Genomic DNA, 21513 nt, shown 5'->3' on the forward strand with positions numbered 1-21513 from the left:
TCTCGGGGTGTGCGAGAACACGTGGGCGGACGAAGAGAGAGCAGTAGGAGTAGCAGTGTTATCTGTGGTGATCCATGTTTCCGTCAGTGCCAAGAAGTCGAGGGACTGGAGGGAGGCATAGGCTGAGATGAACTCTGCCTTGTTGGCCGCAGATCGGCAGTTCCAGAGGCTACCGGAGACCTGGAACTCCACGTGGGTCGTGCGCGCTGGGACCACCAGTTTAGGTGGCCGCGGCCACGCGGTGTGGAGCGTTTGTATGGTCTGTGCAGAGAGGAGAGAACAGGGATAGACAGACACATAGTTGACAGGCTACAGAAGAGGCTACGCTAATGCAAAGGAGATTGAATGACAAGTGGACTACACGTCTCGAATGTTCAGAAAGTTAAGCTTACGTAGCAAGAATCTTATTGACTAAAATGATTAAAATGATACAGTACTGCTGAAGTAGGCTAGCTGGCAGTGGCTGCGTTGTTGACACTACACTAATCAAGTCGTTCCGTTGAGTGTGATAGTTTCTACAGTGCTGCTATTCGGGGGCTTGCTGGCTAGCTAGCAGTGTTGATTACGTTACGTTGCGTTAAAAGAACGACAATAGCTGGCTAGCTAACCTAGGAAATCGCTCTAGACTACACAATTATCTTTGATACAAAGACGGCTATGTAGCTAGCTATGTAGCTAGCTACGATCAAACAAATCAAACCGTTGTACTGTAATGAAATGAAATGAAAATGTGATACTACCTGTGGAGCGAAGCGGAATGCGACCGGGTTGTTGAGTGAGGAAGTTCTATTCGGTAGACGTTGGCTAGCTAGCAGTGTCTCCTACGTTAAGGATGACAGATAGCTGGCTAGCTAACCTCGGTAAATTAAGATAATCACTCTAAGACTACACACTCTAAACTACACAATTATCTTGGATACGAAGACAGCAAAGACAACTATGTAGCTAGCTAACACTACACTAATCAAGTCGTTCAGTTGAGTGTAATAGTTTTTACAGTGCTGCTATTCGGTAGACGGTGGACGTTAGCTAGCTGGCTAGCTGGCTAGCTGCTGGGCAGATAGCAGTGTAGACTACGTTAGGACGACGAAATACGATAATTACGCAATTATCTTTGATACAAAGACGGCTATGTAGCTAGCTAAGAAGAAATTGCTAAGATTAGACAAATCAAACCGTTGTGCTATAGTGAAATGTAATGAAATGTAATGAAAAGCTATACTACCTGCGGGCCGAAGTGCGAATGCGACCGCTCGCTCCAACCCGGAGAGGCCTATCAGGAGAAAGGTCTACCCATAGTAAACCAACAGTACAACTAGGACAGAAAGAGCAGGATTATTAGTCCTAAAATTGGGAAAAGTCACTGCTGAGCAGAGCTAAGAAAGATTTCGCAGTTTCTCCCCCATGCCCAAAACCTGGCACGCTCCTATACACACAGCTGGTCAGCACTACTCAGAACTTTTGTTGACTGTATGCGGTTTGGGTGGTGGACCATTCTTGATACACACGGGAGACTGTTGAGCATCAAAAACCCAAAAGTGTTGTAGTTCTCGACACAAACCAGTGCGCCTGGCACCTACTACCATACCCTATTCAAAGGCACTTAAATATTTGGTCTTGCCCATTCACTCTCTGAATGGCACACATCCATGTCTCAATTGTCTCCTCCCCTTCACCTACACTGATTGAAGTGGATTTAACAAGTGGGATTAATAATGGATCATAACTTTCACCTGGATTCAGCTGGTCAGTCTATGTCATGGATAGAGCAGGTGTTCTTAATGTTTTGTACACTGAGGAGTGTAATTACAATCTAAAAGGCCAAACTGATCTTAGATCAGCACTCCTACCCCGAGATGATTTCTGAATATGGGCCCAGAAGTTTGCTACATGGCAAATACGAGTCTATTTCCAAACAAGGATACATTTGGCAATTACATTTTTTATTTTACACATCAACCACATGAAACACAACTATTGTACCTATAAAAAATATATTATTTGTACAATTTGAAGGCAATGAAAGAAAAACAATTATAGAAGAAATTATCTGTAAAAACAATCATTATTGTTTATTTTAAAAATCTTTATTGAAGAAAAAAAGTTTTGTTTGAAAAACACCACTGGTCAAAAAACAAAACGGAAACCAATTTAACTTCTGCTACATTAGACCTCCCAAAACACACCGAAACACACTTACACATAATAGAAAACAGAGCGACTTTTACAAAAAATACAAAGGATTGGTCTTACATACAGCACACAGGTTCTTCTCCTTTGTGATTCAGGTAGCATGGCCACAGTATTCCTTAGCAAAGCTACATGACAACCTGGCTGCATAGTAGCCTAACGTTGTCTTGGCAATGGCAGTGACGCTGCCGTCATCACACTAACAGTGTTTGGTCTCTATAGCTTCATCCCAAATGGCACCCTATTCCCTATATATTGCAGTACTTTTGACCAGGGCCCATAGGGAGTAGGGCGCTATTTGGGACACAGCCTATATGGCAGTTCAGAGAAATACTTGGACAGAGGAGAACAGAGAGGCAGATCTTCATCAACACGGCTAGCTTGGAGAGCTGTTTTTATTCCAGCCTTGTTGGTCTCATATTGAACACTGTGAGGAAGGCTCTTGGAAGGAAGAGGTTGAAAAGGAAACAGTGGGCTACTGTGTAACTGAAGAGACTAACTTCAGGTGTTTGGAATGTTGGGTGATCATTGGTAACTCGAAATTAGTAAGTACTAGTAAGATACCAAATTAAAGTAAGTAATATTGTACTAACGGGATGATAAATCCTTAGTTTAAAAGCTGTACCACCAGGGGGCACTCAATAACCAGACAGATAAAATGTCAACCCAGTACTGAGAAAACCTTACACAGGTGCAAAATGGAAAGAACTAGTGACAGAGAAACACAGAGAAAATAAAGTGAAAAGAGTGCAGGTTTACACAGGGAGGTGTCAATAAATGGTATTAATTAATGGTGAGAATAATTGCTTCTCATACACATTGTGAAGGAGGGGAACTCCAGTGGCTACAAGAGTAGCCCTCTTCACCAGACTGTCTCCATCAACCATCTCCCTGACCACTTTCATCTGATCAAGCCATGATCAGTCCCTCCACCTGGAAGATGCATGCACTCAAAGACTTGGCCTGGGTCAAATATAAAGTCACACACACATTAAACATCAGTGACCTTGGAGAGAAAATAGCCTTCAGGGAATTTGAACATCTACATTGTGATTGACCTTTTCAATATTATCCCTGCATTAGGAAGTCATTGCATTATGATGTCATTGCATTAAAAGTAATTGTTTTATACTGTCTTTGTATTATGATGTCATTCATTGCATTATGATGTCATTGCATTATAAATTCATTGTTTTATACTGTCTTTGTATTACAATGTCATTCATTACATTATGATGTCATTGCATTATAAAGTCATTGTTTTATATGGTCTTTGTATTGCGATGTCATTGCATTATGATGTCCATTCATTCTGATGCCAATGTATTATGAAGTCTGTGACTTTGCAGAAAGTCAGCCAGCAGATTATCTTGATCAAAATGTGGCATGGAAATCAGGATCACCAAGAGAATGGACGGGATATAAATAAATGGATCAGAAATCCCCAAAAAGAGATGGTGATAACGATTTAGTCATTTTCTCAGCCCAATATCCTCTGGAAGACTTGCCTGGCTGCCAAGAATCCTTGCTCCGGCCAAACGCTACACCACACCCACAGACGTTAGTTTCTTCTCCTCAATGAGTCTGGATCTGAGTACCTCCCCAATCCTTCACCGAATGCCAACACATTCAGTTTGAAAATTCCTCATGGACTCTGATTGGTTAGAGACGATCCAATCACTAATGACTTTGTTTGTACAATGCCCCACGTGCCCTTCGTCACCACAAACGACTTCAATAATGGCAGGCTCAGACTAAAGTATGCAGCGAACTACAGAATAATTTAGTGTGAGTCGTCAGGCTACTGGAAGACGGGACAGTAGGAAAACAACAGAGAACAAGTGTCTGCTTCAGAACTGGAAGAGTTCAGAAACACTAGAGACTGTTTCAGAGAGTTGTGTCGGGGTCTTGTAGGTTAGACAGCGACAACCAAGACACACAACTGCCTGCCGAAAAATCCCTAGTGCTCTTGACACACCTCTCCTCACCTGTCCACACTGACATATTACTACTGTAGGCTAGTCTCCTCCAGCTTGTGGGATTTTTAAAGGCACAACATGGTGTTGAAATATCCACAGAAAGACAGCATGACATCCCACTACCTCAGCCCTCCATTCAGGGCTGGCGCTGGTGTTTTCGGGACCACCCCTTCCCTCACTGACACATACACTACACGGATATGGGGCTCCGTCAGTGCTGGCTCAGGCCAGGGCTGGAGTGTGTGTGTGTGTGTTTGTCTATTTGTGTGTGTCTGGGGTCAAATCCACACAGAAGGCTTGCCCACCCCTGACTTGCTACTACTGCTGTTGCTGCTGCTTCCAGTCCCTTCTCCACTGCTGCCCCCCTTGCCGTGTTTGAAGCGGTGTTTGCGCTCCTTGTGAGGCTGAGGCTGTGGCTGGGCCTGAGTGATGTTGCTTTGGGGCTTGTCATCATGGTTGTCCCCCAGGTGTTCCTCTGCCCTATGCTGCTGGCTGTAGGCCTGGATGGCTGCCTCTAGCTGGTCATGGGCATGCAGGATCATGTCCTTGTTGAGGGCCACGCGGGCCTCCCCTCCCGTGGGGAAATTGTCCTCGTTGCTTCCAAACTGCTGCTGCTCCTCCTGGGCGATGTTGGCCCGGTTCTGCTTGCACGCCATTTTGGCGTTGCTCAAGTCTGTGTAAGGGATCTGTTCCGGCTTCACCACGATGTTGTAGCCTGGTGGAGCTGACGGGGCGTTCCACGAGAACGGGTACCCCACGTACTCAGCACCCCCATCCCCCACCACCCCTCCCCCTGCTCCCGGCTCCGGCCCGGGCACCCCCACGGAGACCGCCACACTGGGTCCCAGCAGCCCCAGCTGGTACTCGTCCTCCTGGGGCGGGCAGCGGCGACGGCGGAGGATGTCACAGATGGTCCCGATGCCCAGGTGCAGCATCTCCCACACGTTGAGGGTGAGGCAGAGCACCGTGACGCCGTACATGATGCGCAGGAAGATGGTCTTCTCCGTGGGACGTGACACGAAGCAGTCCACGCTGTGGGGGCAGGGCTCGAAGGAGCACACAAACACAGGAATCACACGGAAGCCGTACAGCAGGTACTGGCCCGCCAGGAAGCCTGCCTCCAGCGCCGTGCGAGTCACCAGCTGCAGCACGTAGATACGCATCAGCCCGTCACCCTGGATACGCCGCCGCCCGTCATGGCGTACCTTGGGCTTGGGCCGCGGGGCCAGCGGGTCGACCCGGCGAGGGGCTCGGGCTCAGGCACCTCGTAGATCATAGGGTCATCCTCTTGGTCCTGGTCCCGGTCCTCCTCTATACCCCGGTGCTGCCGCGCCCCGAAGCAGATCTTCCTGGGCCTCCGGTGGGTGTAGCCCCCTCCACCCCCTCCCCCTGTCTCAGTGGCCAACCCTCCCCCGCCCTTGTCCTCGTCCAGCCGGGCGATCTTGTTGACGGCGTAGCCCATGTACATGAGAGATGGCATGGCCACCAGGATGATCTGGAAGACCCAGAAGCGGACGTGCGATAGCGGCGCGAAGGCGTCGTAGCAGACATTCTCGCAGCCCGGCTGGCCCGAGTTGCAAACGAACTTGCTCTGCTCGTCATAGTAGATGGACTCTCCCCCGACGGCGGTGAGGACGATGCGGAAGACGACAAGCACGGTGAGCCACAGCTTCCCCACGAAGGTGGAGTGGTTGTGGATCTCCTCCAGCAGCCGCGTGAGGAAGCTCCAGCTCATTATGTCACTGGACAGTGGGGCAGACAGGGTCCCGCACTCACCTGCTCACAGACTCTACATGGAGACATGGAAACAGAGAGAGAGAGAGAGAGAGAGAGATACAGGGGTGGATGAAAAGAGAGGGTGGGGGGAGAGATGGAGAGATAAAGAGAGACAGGGATGGATGAAGAGAGAGGTGGGAAGGAGAGAGAGAGATGGATGATGAAGAGAGAGAGGGGAGAGAGATGAAGACAGAGGGATGAGAGAGAGAAAAGAGAGAATTAGTCAAATATGAAAGGAGATTATACATAACGTACTGTCTACCAACATGTCTCAAAAATTTCGAAGGAAGAGCAAAGAAGTACGAGCGCGCAATATCTTATCATGAAAGCGGATGAGTGAGAGGATTTTGACAGAGAATGTAGAGATAGTCGAGTTAGACCAATGAGCTTCACTTCTTCAAGTTCAACAGCAGGAGTCAGAGATGAATTACGGAGGAGAGGAGACAGATAGAAAAGCATAAATCCAAACAAGTGTTATCTCTGAAATTGAGACAGACTGCAATCTCCACATGTATAAAATCGAGTTAGACCAATGAGCTTCACTTCTTCAAGTTCAACAGCAGGAGTCAGAGATGAATTACGGAGGAGAGGAGACAGATAGAAAAGCATAAATCCAAACAAGTGTTATCTCTGAAATTGAGACAGACTGCAATCTCCACATGTATAAAATCCATTATAGTCTCTGGTATACCCCAAAAGAATACACGATCCAACCCAACAACACAGTTTCAGCACAGTGAAATAAATGGGGTTATTTTGAGGGGCTGTAGGATATCAAACCAAACAATAGGATATCAAACCTAAGAAAAATATGCTCAAATGTAGCAGAGAGGAGCCAAAATAATCCCAATAGGAATTGATCTATCACAGAACACATTTTACACACACACACTCTCTCTCTTTTTGGGAATCCTCTTAGTGATCCCTCTGTGTGAGGTGCAGATTGTGTTGACTTAACGGTGTTGTTCTGGTGTGTAAATGGCATTGTGTAGTGTAGTGTGGTGTGGTGTTGTGTGTAGTGCTGTATTAAAATGTATGTGTGTGTGGGAGAGGAGAAGCCTCCTCTACTTCCGGGTTGGAGCGAGCGGTCGCATCCGAGCACTTCGGTCTGCAGGTAGTATAACTTTTCATTACATTTCATTATAGTACAACGGTTTGATTTGTCTAATCTTAGCAATTTATTCTTAGCTAGCTACATAGCCGTCTTTGTATCAAAGATAATTGCGTAATTATCGTATTTCGTCGTCCTAACGTAGTCTACACTGCTATCTGCCCAGCAGCTAGCCAGCTAGCCAGCTAGCAAACGTCCACCGTCTTCTGAATACCAGCACTGTAAAAAACTATTACACTCAACTGAACGACTTGATTAGTGTAGTGTTAGCTAGCTACATAGTTGTCTTTGCTGTCTTCGTATCCAAGATAATTGTGTAGTTTAGAGTGTGTAGTCTTAGAGTGATTATCTTAATCTACCGAGGTTAGCTAGCCAGCTATTTGTCGTCCTTAACGTAGGAGACACTGCTAGCTAGCCAACAGCTAGCCAACGTCTACCGAATAGAACTTCCTCACTCAACAACCCGGTATCACATTTTCATTTCATTTCATTACAGTACAACGGTTTGATTTGTTTGATCGTAGCTAGCTACATAGCTAGCTACATAGCCGTCTTTGTATCAAAGATAATTGTGTAGTCTAGAGCGATTTTCTAGGTTAGCTAGCCAGCTATTGTCGTTCTTTTAACGCAACGTAACGTAATCAACACTGCTAGCTAGCCAGCTAGCCCCCGAATAGCAGCACTGTTGAAACTATCACACTCAACGGAACGACTTGATTAGTGTAGTGCCAACAACGCAGCCACTGCCAGCTAGCCTACAAAGTCAACAACGCAGCCACTGCCAGCTAGCCTACTTCAGCAGTACTGTATCATTTTAATCATTTTAGTCAATAAGATTCTTGCTACGTAAGCTTAACTTTCTGAACATTCGAGACGTGTAGTCCACTTGTCATTCCAATCTCCTTTGCATTAGCGTAGCCTCTTCTGTAGCCTGTCAACTATGTGTCTGTCTATCCCTGTTCTCTCCTCTCTGCACAGACCATACAAACGCTCCACACCGCGTGGCCGCGGCCACCTAATCTGGTGGTCCCAGCGCGCACGACCCACGTGGAGTTCCAGGTCTCCGGTAGCCTCTGGAACTGCCGATCTGCGGCCAACAAGGCAGAGTTCATCTCAGCCTATGCCTCCCTCCAGTCCCTCGACTTCTTGGCACTGACGGAAACATGGATCACCACAGATAACACTGCTACTCCTACTGCTCTCTCTTCGTCCGCCCACGTGTTCTCGCACACCCGAGAGCTTCTGGTCAGCGGGGTGGTGGCACCGGGATCCTCATCTCTCCCAAGTGGTCATTCTCTCTTTCTCCCCTTACCCATCTGTCTATCGCCTCCTTTGAATTCCATGCTGTCACAGTTACCAGCCCTTTCAAGCTTAACATCCTTATCATTTATCGCCCTCCAGGTTCCCTCGGAGAGTTCATCAATGAGCTTGATGCCTTGATAAGCTCCTTTCCTGAGGACGGCTCACCTCTCACAGTTCTGGGCGACTTTAACCTCCCCACGTCTACCTTTGACTCATTCCTCTCTGCCTCCTTCTTTCCACTCCTCTCCTCTTTTGACCTCACCCTCTCACCTTCCCCCCTACTCACAAGGCAGGCAATACGCTCAACCTCATCTTTACTAGATGCTGTTCTTCCACTAACCTCACTGCAACTCCCCTCCAAGTCTCCGACCACTACCTTGTATCCTTTTCCCTCTCGCTCTCATCCAACACTTCCCACACTGCCCCTACTCGGATGGTATCGCGCCGTCCCAACCTTCGCTCTCTCTCCCCCGCTACTCTCTCCTCTTCCATCCTATCATCTCTTCCCTCTGCTCAAACCTTCTCCAACCTATCTCCTGATTCTGCCTCCTCAACCCTCCTCTCCTCCCTTTCTGCATCCTTTGACTCTCTATGTCCCCTATCCTCCAGGCCGGCTCGGTCCTCCCCTCCCGCTCCGTGGCTCGACGACTCATTGCGAGCTCACAGAACAGGGCTCCGGGCAGCCGAGCGGAAATGGAGGAAAACTGGACCTGCCATCCTTTCATTCCCTCCTCTCTACATTTTCCTCTTCTGTCTCTGCTGCTAAAGCCACTTTCTACCACTCTAAATTCCAAGCATCTGCCTCTAACCCTAGGAAGCTCTTTGCCACCTTCTCCTCCCTCCTGAATCCTCCCCCCTCCTCCCTCTCTGCAGATGACTTCGTCAACCATTTTGAAAAGAAGGTCGACGACATCCGATCCTCGTTTGCTAAGTCAAACGACACCGCTGGTTCTGCTCACACTGCCCTACCCTGTGCTCTGACCTCTTTCTCCCCTCTCTCTCCAGATGAAATCTCGCGTCTTGTGATGACCGGCCGCCCGCCCAACAACCTGCCCGCTTGACCCTATCCCCTCCTCTCTTCTCCAGACCATTTCCGGAGACCTTCTCCCTTACCTCACCTCGCTCATCAACTCATCCCTGACCGCTGGCTACGTCCCTTCCGTCTTCAAGAGAGCGAGAGTTGCACCCCTTCTGAAAAAACCTACACTCGATCCCTCCGATGTCAACAACTACAGACCAGTATCCCTTCTTTCTTTTCTCTCCAAAACTCTTGAACGTGCCGTCCTTGGCCAGCTCTCCCGCTATCTCTCTCAGAATGACCTTCTTGATCCAAATCAGTCAGGTTTCAAGACTAGTCATTCAACTGAGACTGCTCTTCTCTGTATCACGGAGGCGCTCCGCACTGCTAAAGCTAACTCTCTCTCCTCTGCTCTCATCCTTCTAGACCTATCGGCTGCCTTCGATACTGTGAACCATCAGATCCTCCTCTCCACCCTCTCCGAGTTGGGCATCTCCGGCGCGGCCCACGCTTGGATTACGTCCTACCTGACAGGTCGCTCCTACCAGGTGGCGTGGCGAGAATCTGTCTCCTCACCACGCGCTCTCACCACTGGCGTCCCCCAGGGCTCTGTTCTAGGCCCTCTCCTATTCTCGCTATACACCAAGTCACTTGGCTCTGTCATAACCTCACATGGTCTCTCCTATCATTGCTATGCAGACGACACACAATTAATATTCTCCTTTCCCCCTTCTGATGACCAGGTGGCGAATCGCATCTCTGCATGTCTGGCAGACATATCAGTGTGGATGACGGATCACCACCTCAAGCTGAACCTCGGCAAGACGGAGCTGCTCTTCCTCCCGGGGAAGGACTGCCCGTTCCATGATCTCGCCATCACGGTTGACAACTCCATTGTGTCCTCCTCCCAGAGCGCTAAGAACCTTGGCGTGATCCTGGACAACACCCTGTCGTTCTCAACTAACATCAAGGCGGTGGCCCGTTCCTGTAGGTTCATGCTCTACAACATCCGCAGAGTACGACCCTGCCTCACACAGGAAGCAGCGCAGGTCCTAATCCAGGCACTTGTCATCTCCCGTCTGGATTACTGCAACTCGCTGTTGGCTGGGCTCCCTGCCTGTGCCATTAAACCCCTACAACTCATCCAGAACGCCGCAGCCCGTCTGGTGTTCAACCTTCCCAAGTTCTCTCACGTCACCCCGCTCCTCCACTCTCTCCACTGGCTTCCAGTTGAAGCTCGCATCCGCTACAAGACCATGGTGCTTGCCTACGGAGCTGTGAGGGGAACGGCACCTCAGTACCTCCAGGCTCTGATCAGGCCCTACACCCAAACAAGGGCACTGCGTTCATCCACCTCTGGCCTGCTCGCCTCCCTACCACTGAGGAAGTACAGTTCCCGCGCAGCCCAGTCAAAACTGTTCGCTGCTCTGGCCCCCCAATGGTGGAACAAACTCCCTCACGACGCCAGGACAGCGGAGTCAATCACCACCTTCCGGAGACACCTGAAACCCCACCTCTTTCAGGAATACCTAGGATAGGATAAAGTAATCCTTCTCACCCCCCTTAAAAGATTTAGATGCACTATTGTAAAGTGGCAGTTCCACTGGATGTCTTAAGGTGAACGCACCAATTTGTAAGTCGCTCTGGATAAGAGCGTCTGCTAAATGACTTAAATGTAAATGTAAATGTAAGCCTGTCTATGTAAGTTAGCCGTGGGCTCCAGGCAGTCCAATTGCACCAGTTAAACCAGCAGGCGGCCTGGCCAAAACAAGTGGAGCATGGAGTCACCTCAGACCCACATTAGCCAGGTGTCAAGAGCCAGGTTGCCTTCTGCACAGAGTGACGCGTCCACAAAAAAAATATATATATTTCATTGCTAAGTGGCTCCAATGGTGCATGGCTCATTGTGAGTCGGACTGAAAGGTAAACCCAACCATGAAATAAGAGCTTAGGCTGAGGTTTAAAAGGAGCTCCACAGCGACCTTCCTTCCCTCTCACAGTTTGGGAACTCAGATAGAGGGAGGCCAATATAGGTCTGCTGAACGCTGGAGGGAGTGGATGCTTGGCTGTTAGTAGACATACTGTAGGCTGTGTCCTAAATGGTACCATATCCCCTACATAGTGCACTACTTTTCACCAGGGCCCATAGGGAAGCTTGAGCTGGAGCTCCTCAGACCCCTGGTTAGTGTCTCCTATAGTGTGAGAGGAGAGGAGTGAGAGGAGAGGAGCAGGAAGGGAGTGAAAGTTAGAGATGGGAATGTTTGAAGCTGCCTGCCTGGACTCACCATAAAACATGTGCAGTATTGATCACTGTGACCATAAAAGGCCTGCCTAGGATAGAGGAGGTACTGTAGATGTCAGGAATGCTGTGCATACTGCTGTTTAGAGTGTGTTTGTGTGCGTGTGTGTGTGTGTGTGTGAGTGTGTATGTTCCCACAATTGTGTACTAGTGTTTTTAACACCAGTCTCACATTACAGTAGTACAGTAACACTGTATATACAGTGGGGCAAAAAAGTGTTTAGTCAGCCACCAATTGTGCAAGTTCTCCCACTTAAAAAGATCCCACAGTTGATTTCTTCAAACCAAGCTGCTTACCTATTGCAGATTCAGTCTTCCCAGCTTGGTGCAGGTCTACAATTTTGTTTCTGGTGTCCTTTGACAGGTCTTTGGTCTTGGCCATAGTGGAGTTTGGAGTGTGACTGTTTGAGGTTGTGGACAGGTGTCTTTTATACTGATAACAAGTTCAAACAGGTGCCATTAATACAGGTCACGAGTGGAGGACAGAGGAGCCTCTTAAAGAAGAAGTTACAGGTCTGTGAGAGCCAGAAATCGTGCTTGTTTGTAGGTGACCAAATACTTATTTTCCACCATAATTTGCAATTAAATTAATAAAAAATCCTACAATGTGATTTTCTGGAATTTTTTTCTCATTTTGTTTGTCATAGTTGAAGTGTACCTATGATGAAAATTACAGGCCTCTCTCATCGTTTTAAGTGGGAGAACTTGCACAATTGGTGGCTGACTAAATACTTTTTTGCCCCACTGTATATATATATATTTATTTATTTTCCTCCCCAAAACAGAAAAGTGAGTACTGCACCAGTGTTAGCACTTCATACCCGAGGAGCTGAGCTGACATCAACACATTGAGCCATTAGGCAGTTTGTCCTTCAACTGTCTGGACTCTTGTCTGGCTCTGGCCTTTCCTCTCCTGCATGACATCATTAAACACACCGTCTTTATAGAACCATCACTGTTATCCCTCTGCTCAACACATGATTTCACATTGCCAAGACACAAACATACTGTACATTCACCCAGTTCGAGGCTAATAAACGGCACTAAGTGACTTGTAATTTAGAGTACAGTGTGACACAGACAGGGATCTTTTCATCTGAGGAAGACGTCACTGAGGATCCGTCAGATGTCAGTATACGTGTTTGAATAAAGCCCGAGTGTAAGAAGATAAATATGTCTGCCTGTTTTTTTTAAGTGCTCCAGCACCTGTTAACCATACATTTGTTATTTTTGGAGGTTTCTGCTGTGTAAGCCCAGTCCAGTTTTCTGTTTCTTGAATGTGCATTTTGTGTCTCTTATCTGTCAGCGCTAGCTGTGGCAGAGGGGGATCTCGAGTGACACCTGTCATTGAGTCATCACCGTGTGAAAGGAAGATCTGGGTAACAGACCCCTGGATGTTAACATACTGTCTCTCTGGAATGGGAAGGTGTGAGGATTAGAATGTGTGTGTGTGTGTGTGTGTGTTATATCTGTGTGTAGGTGTGTGTTTGTGCATGTGGAGGAGGAAAGTGAAAGTGTACAAAGTGTGTGTGTGTGTGTATGAGCTAGAGGTGGAATACGTTATGTGTGACTGTGAAAAAGTTACACAAAGTGAATGCGAACAGAGAGATGGCACCATGTTAGATGGCACCATGTTAGATGGCACCATGCTAGATGGCACCATGTTAGATGGCACCATGCTAGATGGCACCATGTTAGATGGCACCATGCTAGATGGCACCATGCTAGATGGCACCATGTTAGATGGCACCATGTTAGATGGCACCATGCTAGATGGCACCATGCTAGATGGCACCATGCTAGATGGCACCATGCTAGATGGCACCATGTTAGATGGCACCATGCTAGATGGCACCATGTTAGATGGCACCATGCTAGATGGCACCATGCTAGATGGCACCATGCTAGATGGCACCATGTAAGATGGCACTATGTTAGATGGCACCATGTTAGATGGCACCATGGAAAATGGCAGCATGTTAGATGGCACCATGCTAGTTGGCACCATGCTAGATGGCACCATGCTAGATGGCACCATGCTAGATGGCACCATGTTAGATGGCACCATGTTAGATGGCACCATGCTAGATGGCACCATGCTAGATGGCACCATGTTAGATGGCACCATGTAAAATGGCAGCATGCTAGATGGCACCATGCTAGATGGCACTATGCTAGATGGCACCATGTTAGATGGCACCATGCTAGATGGCACCATGCTAGATGGCACCATGTTAGATGGCACCATGTTAGATGGCACCATGCTAGATGGCACCATGTTAGATGGCACCATGTAAAATGGCAGCATGCTAGATGGCACCATGCTAGATGGCACTATGCTAGATGGCACCATGCTAGATGGCACTATGTTAGATGGCACCATGCTAGATGGCACCATGCTAGATGGCACCATGTTAGATGGCACCATGTAAAATGGCAGCATGTAAGATGGCACCATGTTAGATGGCACTATGCTAGATGGCACCATGCTAGATGGCACTATGTTAGATGGCACCATGTTAGATGGCACCATGCTAGATGGCACCATGTTAGATGGCACCATGTAAAATGGCAGCATGTTAGATGGCACCATGTAAAATGGCAGCATGTTAGATGGCACCATGCTAGATGGCACTATGCTAGATGGCACCATGCTAGATGGCACTATGTTAGATGGCACCATGCTAGATGGCACCATGCTAGATGGCACCATGCTAGATGGCACTATGTTAGATGGCACCATGCTAGATGGCACCATGCTAGATGGCACCATGTAAAATGGCACAATGTTAGATGGCACCATGCTAGATGGCACCATGCTAGATGGCACCATGTTAGATGGCACCATGTAAAATGGCAGCATGTAAGATGGCACCATGTTAGATGGCACTATGCTAGATGGCACCATGCTAGATGGCACTATGTTAGATGGCACCATGTTAGATGGCACCATGCTAGATGGCACCATGTTAGATGGCACCATGTAAAATGGCAGCATGTTAGATGGCACCATGCTAGATGGCACTATGCTAGATGGCACCATGCTAGATGGCACTATGTTAGATGGCACCATGTTAGATGGCACCATGCTAGATGGCACCATGCTAGATGGCACTATGTTAGATGGCACCATGCTAGATCATTTCGACCATTTCGAATCTCACCATACCTTCTCTGCTATGCAATCTGGTTTCAGAGCTGGTCATGGGTGCACCTCAGCCACGCTCAAGGTCCTAAACGATATCTTAACCGCCATCGATAAGAAACATTACTGTGCAGCCGTATTCATTGATCTGGCCAAGGCTTTCGACTCTGTCAACCACCACATCCTTATCGGCAGACTCGACAGCCTTGGTTTCTCAAATGATTGCCTCGCCTGGTTCACCAACTACTTCTCTGATAGAGTTCAGTGTGTCAAATCGGAGGGTCTGCTGTCCGGACCTCTGGCAGTCTCTATGGGGGTGCCACAGGGTTCAATTCTTGGACCGACTCTCTTCTCTGTATACATCAATGAGGTCGCTCTTGCTGCTGGTGAGTCTCTGATCCACCTCTACGCAGACGACACCATTCTGTATACTTCCGGCCCTTCTTTGGACACTGTGTTAACAACCCTCCAGGCAAGCTTCAATGCCATACAACTCTCCTTCCGTGGCCTCCAATTGCTCTTAAATACAAGTAAAACTAAATGCATGCTCTTCAACCGATCGCTACCTGCACCTACCCGCCTGTCCAACATCACTACTCTGGACGGCTCTGACTTAGAATACGTGGACAACTACAAATACTTAGGTGTCTGGTTAGACTGTAAACTCTCCTTCCAGACCCATATCAAACATCTCCAATCCAAAGTTAAATCTAGAATTGGCTTCCTATTTCGCAACAAAGCATCCTTCACTCATGCTGCCAAACATACCCTTGTAAAATTGACCATCCTACCAATCCTCGACTTTGGCGATGTCATTTACAAAATAGCCTCCAATACCCTACTCAACAAATTGGATGCAGTCTATCACAGTGCTATCCGTTTTGTCACCAAAGCCCCATATACTACCCACCATTGCGACCTGTACGCTCTCGTTGGCTGGCCCTCGCTTCATACTCGTCGCCAAACCCACTGGCTCCATGTCATCTACAAGACCCTGCTAGGTAAAGTCCCCCTTATCTCAGCTCGCTGGTCACCATAGCATCTCCCACCTGTAGCACACGCTCCAGCAGGTATATCTCTCTAGTCACCCCCAAAACCAATTCTTTCTTTGGCCGCCTCTCCTTCCAGTTCTCTGCTGCCAATGACTGGAACGAACTACAAAAATCTCTTAAATTGGAAACACTTATCTCCCTCACTAGCTTTAAGCACCAACTGTCAGAGCATCTTACAGATTACTGCACCTGTACATAGCCCACCTATAATTTAGCCCAAACAACTACCTCTTTCCCAACTGTATTTAATTTATTTATTTATTTTGCTCCTTTGCACCCCATTATTTTTATTTCTACTTTGCACATTCTTCCATTGCAATACTACCATTCCAGTGTTTTACTTGCTATATTGTATTTACTTTGCCACCATGGCCTTTTTTGCCTTTACCTCCCTTCTCACCTAATTTGCTCACATTGTATATAGACTTGTTTTTTTTACTGTATTATTGACTGTATGTTTGTTTTACTCCATGTGTAACTCTGTGTCGTTGTATGTGTCGAACTGCTTTGCTTTATCTTGGCCAGGTCGCAATTGTAAATGAGAACTTGTTCTCAACTTGCTTACCTGGTTAAATAAAGGTGAAATAAAATAAATAAATAAAAGATGGCACCATGCTAGATGGCACTATGCTAGATGGCACCATGCTAGATGGCACTATGTTAGATGGCACCATGCTAGATGGCACCATGCTAGATGGCACCATGTTAGATGGCACCATGTAAAATGGCACTATGTTAGATGGCACCATGCTAGATGGCACCATGTTAGATGGCACCATGCTAGATGGCACTATGTTAGATGGCATCATGCTAGATGGTACCATGCTAGATGGCACTATGCTAGATGGCACCATGCTAGATGGCACCATGTTAGATGGCACCATGTAAAATGGCAGCATGTAAGATGGCACCATGTTAGATGGCCAGAGTGTCCTCTGCCTTGCAGTCAGGACTAGCCTCTTCCTGCACTCACAGGCCTGGAGCGCCATGGAAAGAACTAGCAGCCTGGGGCCGTCATACCACCAGCTGCCCATGCGAGAGCCTCCAACATGGGCACGTCTCCAGCTGCCTCCCCCTACCATCCTACCACCCCCCACATCCTGGCCTTCCCTTTCTCAATCATTCTAGCAGAAAATACCCCTAACCTTTGCACGTGTTTTTGAACTTTTTTAGTCCGGATCAATGATTTTAAAGCCACAGGCAGAGATGTCACAGACCATGCAATAGTGTATCATCATTCTGTACGCACTCCTCTTATATCAACTCCACAACGCTCGTAGCATAGCTCAGAGCCAAACAGACAAACTGAGGCCCAAATGAGAGGGGTTAGGAGCAAGGTCAGATGGGTTAGGGCTGAGTCCTAGGGGATAGTTGGTTACATAACCTAGTTTAATCTCTACCACACACTGCGCAGACTCTGTGCAAATTACCCCGCTGGTGATGATGCACTTTCTACGATGCATCATAATGCAACCATGCCACTATATTCCCTGTTATGGACACGCACCACCGCCATCATATCATACCCTGCATTGAACAGGTCTGGATGGACCGACCGACAGACATTTGAAACCCCAGACTCCATCCCCATACACAACAGATTCTGGACCATCTGTGTATGTAGTCTCCCAACAGACGGAGCAGAGCAGTGGAGTGTGTGTCCTGGTGAGGACTGAGGGGACAGCTGTGTCTCAATGTAACCTCAGCAGCCAGAGAAACACTGGTCCTCCTCGGGAGCATGGAGCTGGATGTAGGGGCAGGGTAGGGGAGCATGGGTCTGGAAGTAGGGGCAGGACAGGGGAGCATGGGGCTGAAGGTAGGGGCAGGACAGGGGAGCATGGGGCTGGAAGTAGGGGCAGGACAGGGAGCATGGGGCTGGAAGTAGGGGCAGGACAGGGGAGCATGGGGCTGGAAGTAGGGGCAGGACAGGGGAGCATGGGGCTGGAAGTAGGGGCAGGACAGGGGAGCATGGGTCTGGAAGTAGGGGCAGGACAGGGGAGCATGGGGCTGAAGGTAGGGGCAGGACAGGGGAGCATGGGGCTGGAAGTAGGGGCAGGACAGGGAGCATGGGGCTGAAGGTAGGGGCAGGACAGGGGAGCATGGGGCTGGAAGTAGGGGCAGGACAGGGGAGCATGGGGCTGGAAGTAGGGGCAGGACAGGGGAGCATGGGTCTGGAAGTAGGGGCAGGACAGGGGAGCATGGGGCTGAAGGTAGGGGCAGGACAGGGGAGCATGGGGCTGGAAGTAGGGGCAGGACAGGGGAGCATGGGGTTGGATTTGAGGCAGGACAAGGGAGCATTGGGACTAGGGTTGGGGTCAATTCCATATTAATTCCAGTCAATTCAGAAAGTTAGGATGGAAGGTCTGTGTTGTAGCGTGGTTGAAATTGAAATGTAATTTCCAATTGAGCCAACATATGCAGCATTCACCGTGAATGCAGTATCCATGTACACGGAAGCATTGCCTTTAACGCTGATCTTCTGCACTACGGATTGAATCGAGCCCTAAATTCCAATTCAACATTTTCCTCATTGAAAAGCATAGAAGAGGATTGGAATAAGAATGTCAGTGTACTTCCTGAATTGAATGAGATTGAAATGGATTTGTCCCCAACCCTGTCCTAAGGCAGGCCAGCTGAGCATGGAGGGTCGTGTCTCCATGTGTGGATGGGATGGAAGGAGAGCCCAGTGAGAGGGAATGTGTTTGTGTCACTGGATATACTGTATCCAGATATATCCTACATGGGTGTTGTTGAGCAGTGGATAGGCTGTATTAGACAAATAACTACATGGAGTCACCATAAACTGTCAACTAAACTGACATGATGAACAACCATTTATCTTATGCATGTTTATTTTCCATCTCTCTTTCTCTCTCGTCTCTCCTGTTTCTTTTCCTGTGGCCCTATGGCAATCGGATCTCTCTGTCTCTCTCTGTCTCTGTCCCGCTCTCTCTCTTTCATATCCTCCTTTCCTGTGTCCCCATGGCAGTCTTTCGCTCTCTCTCTCTCTCTCTCCCTCTTCTTTCCCCATGGCAGTACACGTCTCTTGCGCTTTCTCTCTCTCTCTCTGTCTCACTCTCTCATCCTCCTTTCATGTGTCCCCATTGCAGTCCTCTCTCTCTCTCTCGCTCTCTCTCTTTCTCATATCCTCCTTTCCTGTGTCCCCATAGCAGTCCTCTCTCTCTCTTCTTTCTTTCCCCATGGCAGTATATTCTCTCTCTCTCTCTCTCTCTCTCTCGCTCTAGCTCTTTCTCATATCCTCCTTTCATGTGTCCCCATAGCAGTCCTCTCTCTCTCTCTCTCTCTCTCTCTCTCGCTCTAGCTCTTTCTCATATCCTCCTTTCCTGTGTCCCCATAGCAGTCCTCTCTCTCTCTCTCTTCTTTATTTCCCCATGGCAGTATATTGTGTCTCTCTCACTCTCTCTCTCTTGTGTTATTTCTCTCTCAAGGTTGAATTGACACTCACCCCCAAAGGGAACAAGAGACTTTACATTTGTTTGTCTACATTAACTGCCGCTGGGGACTGCATATTCACACACAAGCACACACATAAATACACACACGCATACACACTGCTACTGTGTGTGTTAGAAGGAAAATGTGGGCGGGCAGTTGGATAATGAACATAAATCCACAGTGAGTTGTGAGGGGGAAATAGTGATTGTCTCTCCAGTTGGGGAGGGAACACTTCACAGAAGTGAAAGTGCTGTAGCATGAAGCCTATATACACAAAACGGCACGGTCCCAGCCTGGTGAACACATCCATTCCTCCTTCCATCCCTCCTTCTCTTGCTCCTCCTCCTAATTAAAAGCACGCTGTTGGAGCTCGCCATGGGAGAGCCAGCCTCTCTCTCAGGCGACATGTGACACTAACAGGAAATCAATGGAGACTTCCTTTTGTCTTTGCCTTTCCCTCTTCTCTACCCTTCCCTTCTCCAACTCGTCACATCTCATTCTTCTTCTCCCCCTTCCCTTCTCCCACTTGTCATCACATCTCATTCTTCTTCTCTCCCTTCCCTTCTCCAACTCGTCACATCTCATTCTTCTTCTCTCCCTTCCCTTCTCCCACTTGTCATCACATCTCATTCTTCTTCTCCCCCTTCCCTTCTCCCACTTGTCATCACATCTCATTCTTCTTCTCCCCCTTCCCTTCTCCCACTTGTCATCACATCTCATTCTTCTTCTCTCCCTTCCCTTCTCCAACTCGTCACATCTCATTCTTCTTCTCCCCCTTCCCTTCTCCCACTTGTCATCACATCTCATTCTTCTTCTCTCCCTTCCCTTCTCCCACTTGTCATCACATCTCATTCTTCTTCTCCCCCTTCCTTTCTCCCACTAGTCATCACATCTCATTCTTCTTCTCCCCCTTCCCTTCTCCCACTTGTCCCAACATCTCACTCCTTAACCCATGCCAAATCTCCCTCAGGTTCATTCCTGTATCCACTCCAAACTTCCATGTCCTAATTGTCACTACCATATGGGGAGTTGGCAGTCGATGTCTGATTGTACGCCCCAAATCAGAAACAGGCTTCAGCACATGTAAAACACACACATTCCACACACAAGCAACACACACACGGACACAAACCGACACAACGTCGCACACAGCTCTGTTTTATCCATACGGACCTCCCTCTCTGCATCTGAGGATGGTGGTTGGGGACCATGCTGAGGGGACTGTTCTTGTTCTAAGGGTCAGTGCCAACCTGGCCTCTCTACGTCATTCAAGATTCACCTCCAGAGTTCAGTGTAGTGAAGACTTTGTCCGTGTCACACGCACACACACACATGCATATGCACAAACGCACACACGGCACCAGCCAGTATACATACACGCACGCATGCACGTACACACACACACCATAGTAATTTGCTAGATTGACAGCAAGGATGGCATCTGTAAGAGATAACCCCGTTAAATTGGTATATTTAGGTTCATGTGAGAGAGCCATCTTCTAATACAGAGTCCTAACATACATAACACTATGCACAGTAGAATGTCCAATACGGTGTGACAACAATGAACACCAGAGTAAATGCTTATGAGGACGGAGAGGGAGAGAGAAAGAAAGAGAGGGGGGAAGATAGAAGGGGAGAGAGAGGGAGAGAGGATAGAGCTCAAAAGGTCATTCACATCTGTGTGATTTAATGTTAGTGAGCACAGACCCAACCAGGACTGTTGGAGGCCGCTGGCTGAGGGAGGAAGTTGTTTTCTTCTAGCCAGCGAGGAAAGCAATGGTAAATCCTTAAGGCAATAACCACAGGATTTCTCTCCTGCTTGGTTACTCTATCACATCTGAGCTAGGGGGTTTGGATTAGCCCCTTTGTCAAATGTTCAGGAATATTCCAAATCCCTGCATATCTAGTAGAGGAATTCATATCATGTCTCCTTGCCTGTTATTTTGTCTAAGCACCAACCAATAACCCTGGGAGCGGATTAGACAGATATGTAAGGATGTCTGCCAAAAATGACTGTACACAGCTGGGTTTAAACTGAGCCGGTTATCAGTGTTTATGATCACACATTACAAAGAGCTGACTTCATGTTCTCAGACAGTTCTCTCCGCATATCTAATGCAAACATACTGCTAGAGGCCTATACACTTCAGTGTTCAATTGGGTTGAGATCCGGGGACCGAGA

At 48.0% G+C, this 21513-nt stretch overlaps 1 pseudogene; it reads right to left on the minus strand.

Annotated features, from left to right (window-relative positions):
* Positions 1-1928: 1928 nt before the first annotated feature.
* LOC115110243 (gap junction gamma-1 protein-like) overlaps positions 1929-21513 on the minus strand; it is a 48736-nt pseudogene continuing 29151 nt past the window's right edge.

The sequence above is a fragment of the Oncorhynchus nerka genome, linkage group LG26, assembly GCF_034236695.1.
Source record: "Oncorhynchus nerka isolate Pitt River linkage group LG26, Oner_Uvic_2.0, whole genome shotgun sequence".
NCBI classification, from domain to species: domain Eukaryota; kingdom Metazoa; phylum Chordata; class Actinopteri; order Salmoniformes; family Salmonidae; genus Oncorhynchus; species Oncorhynchus nerka.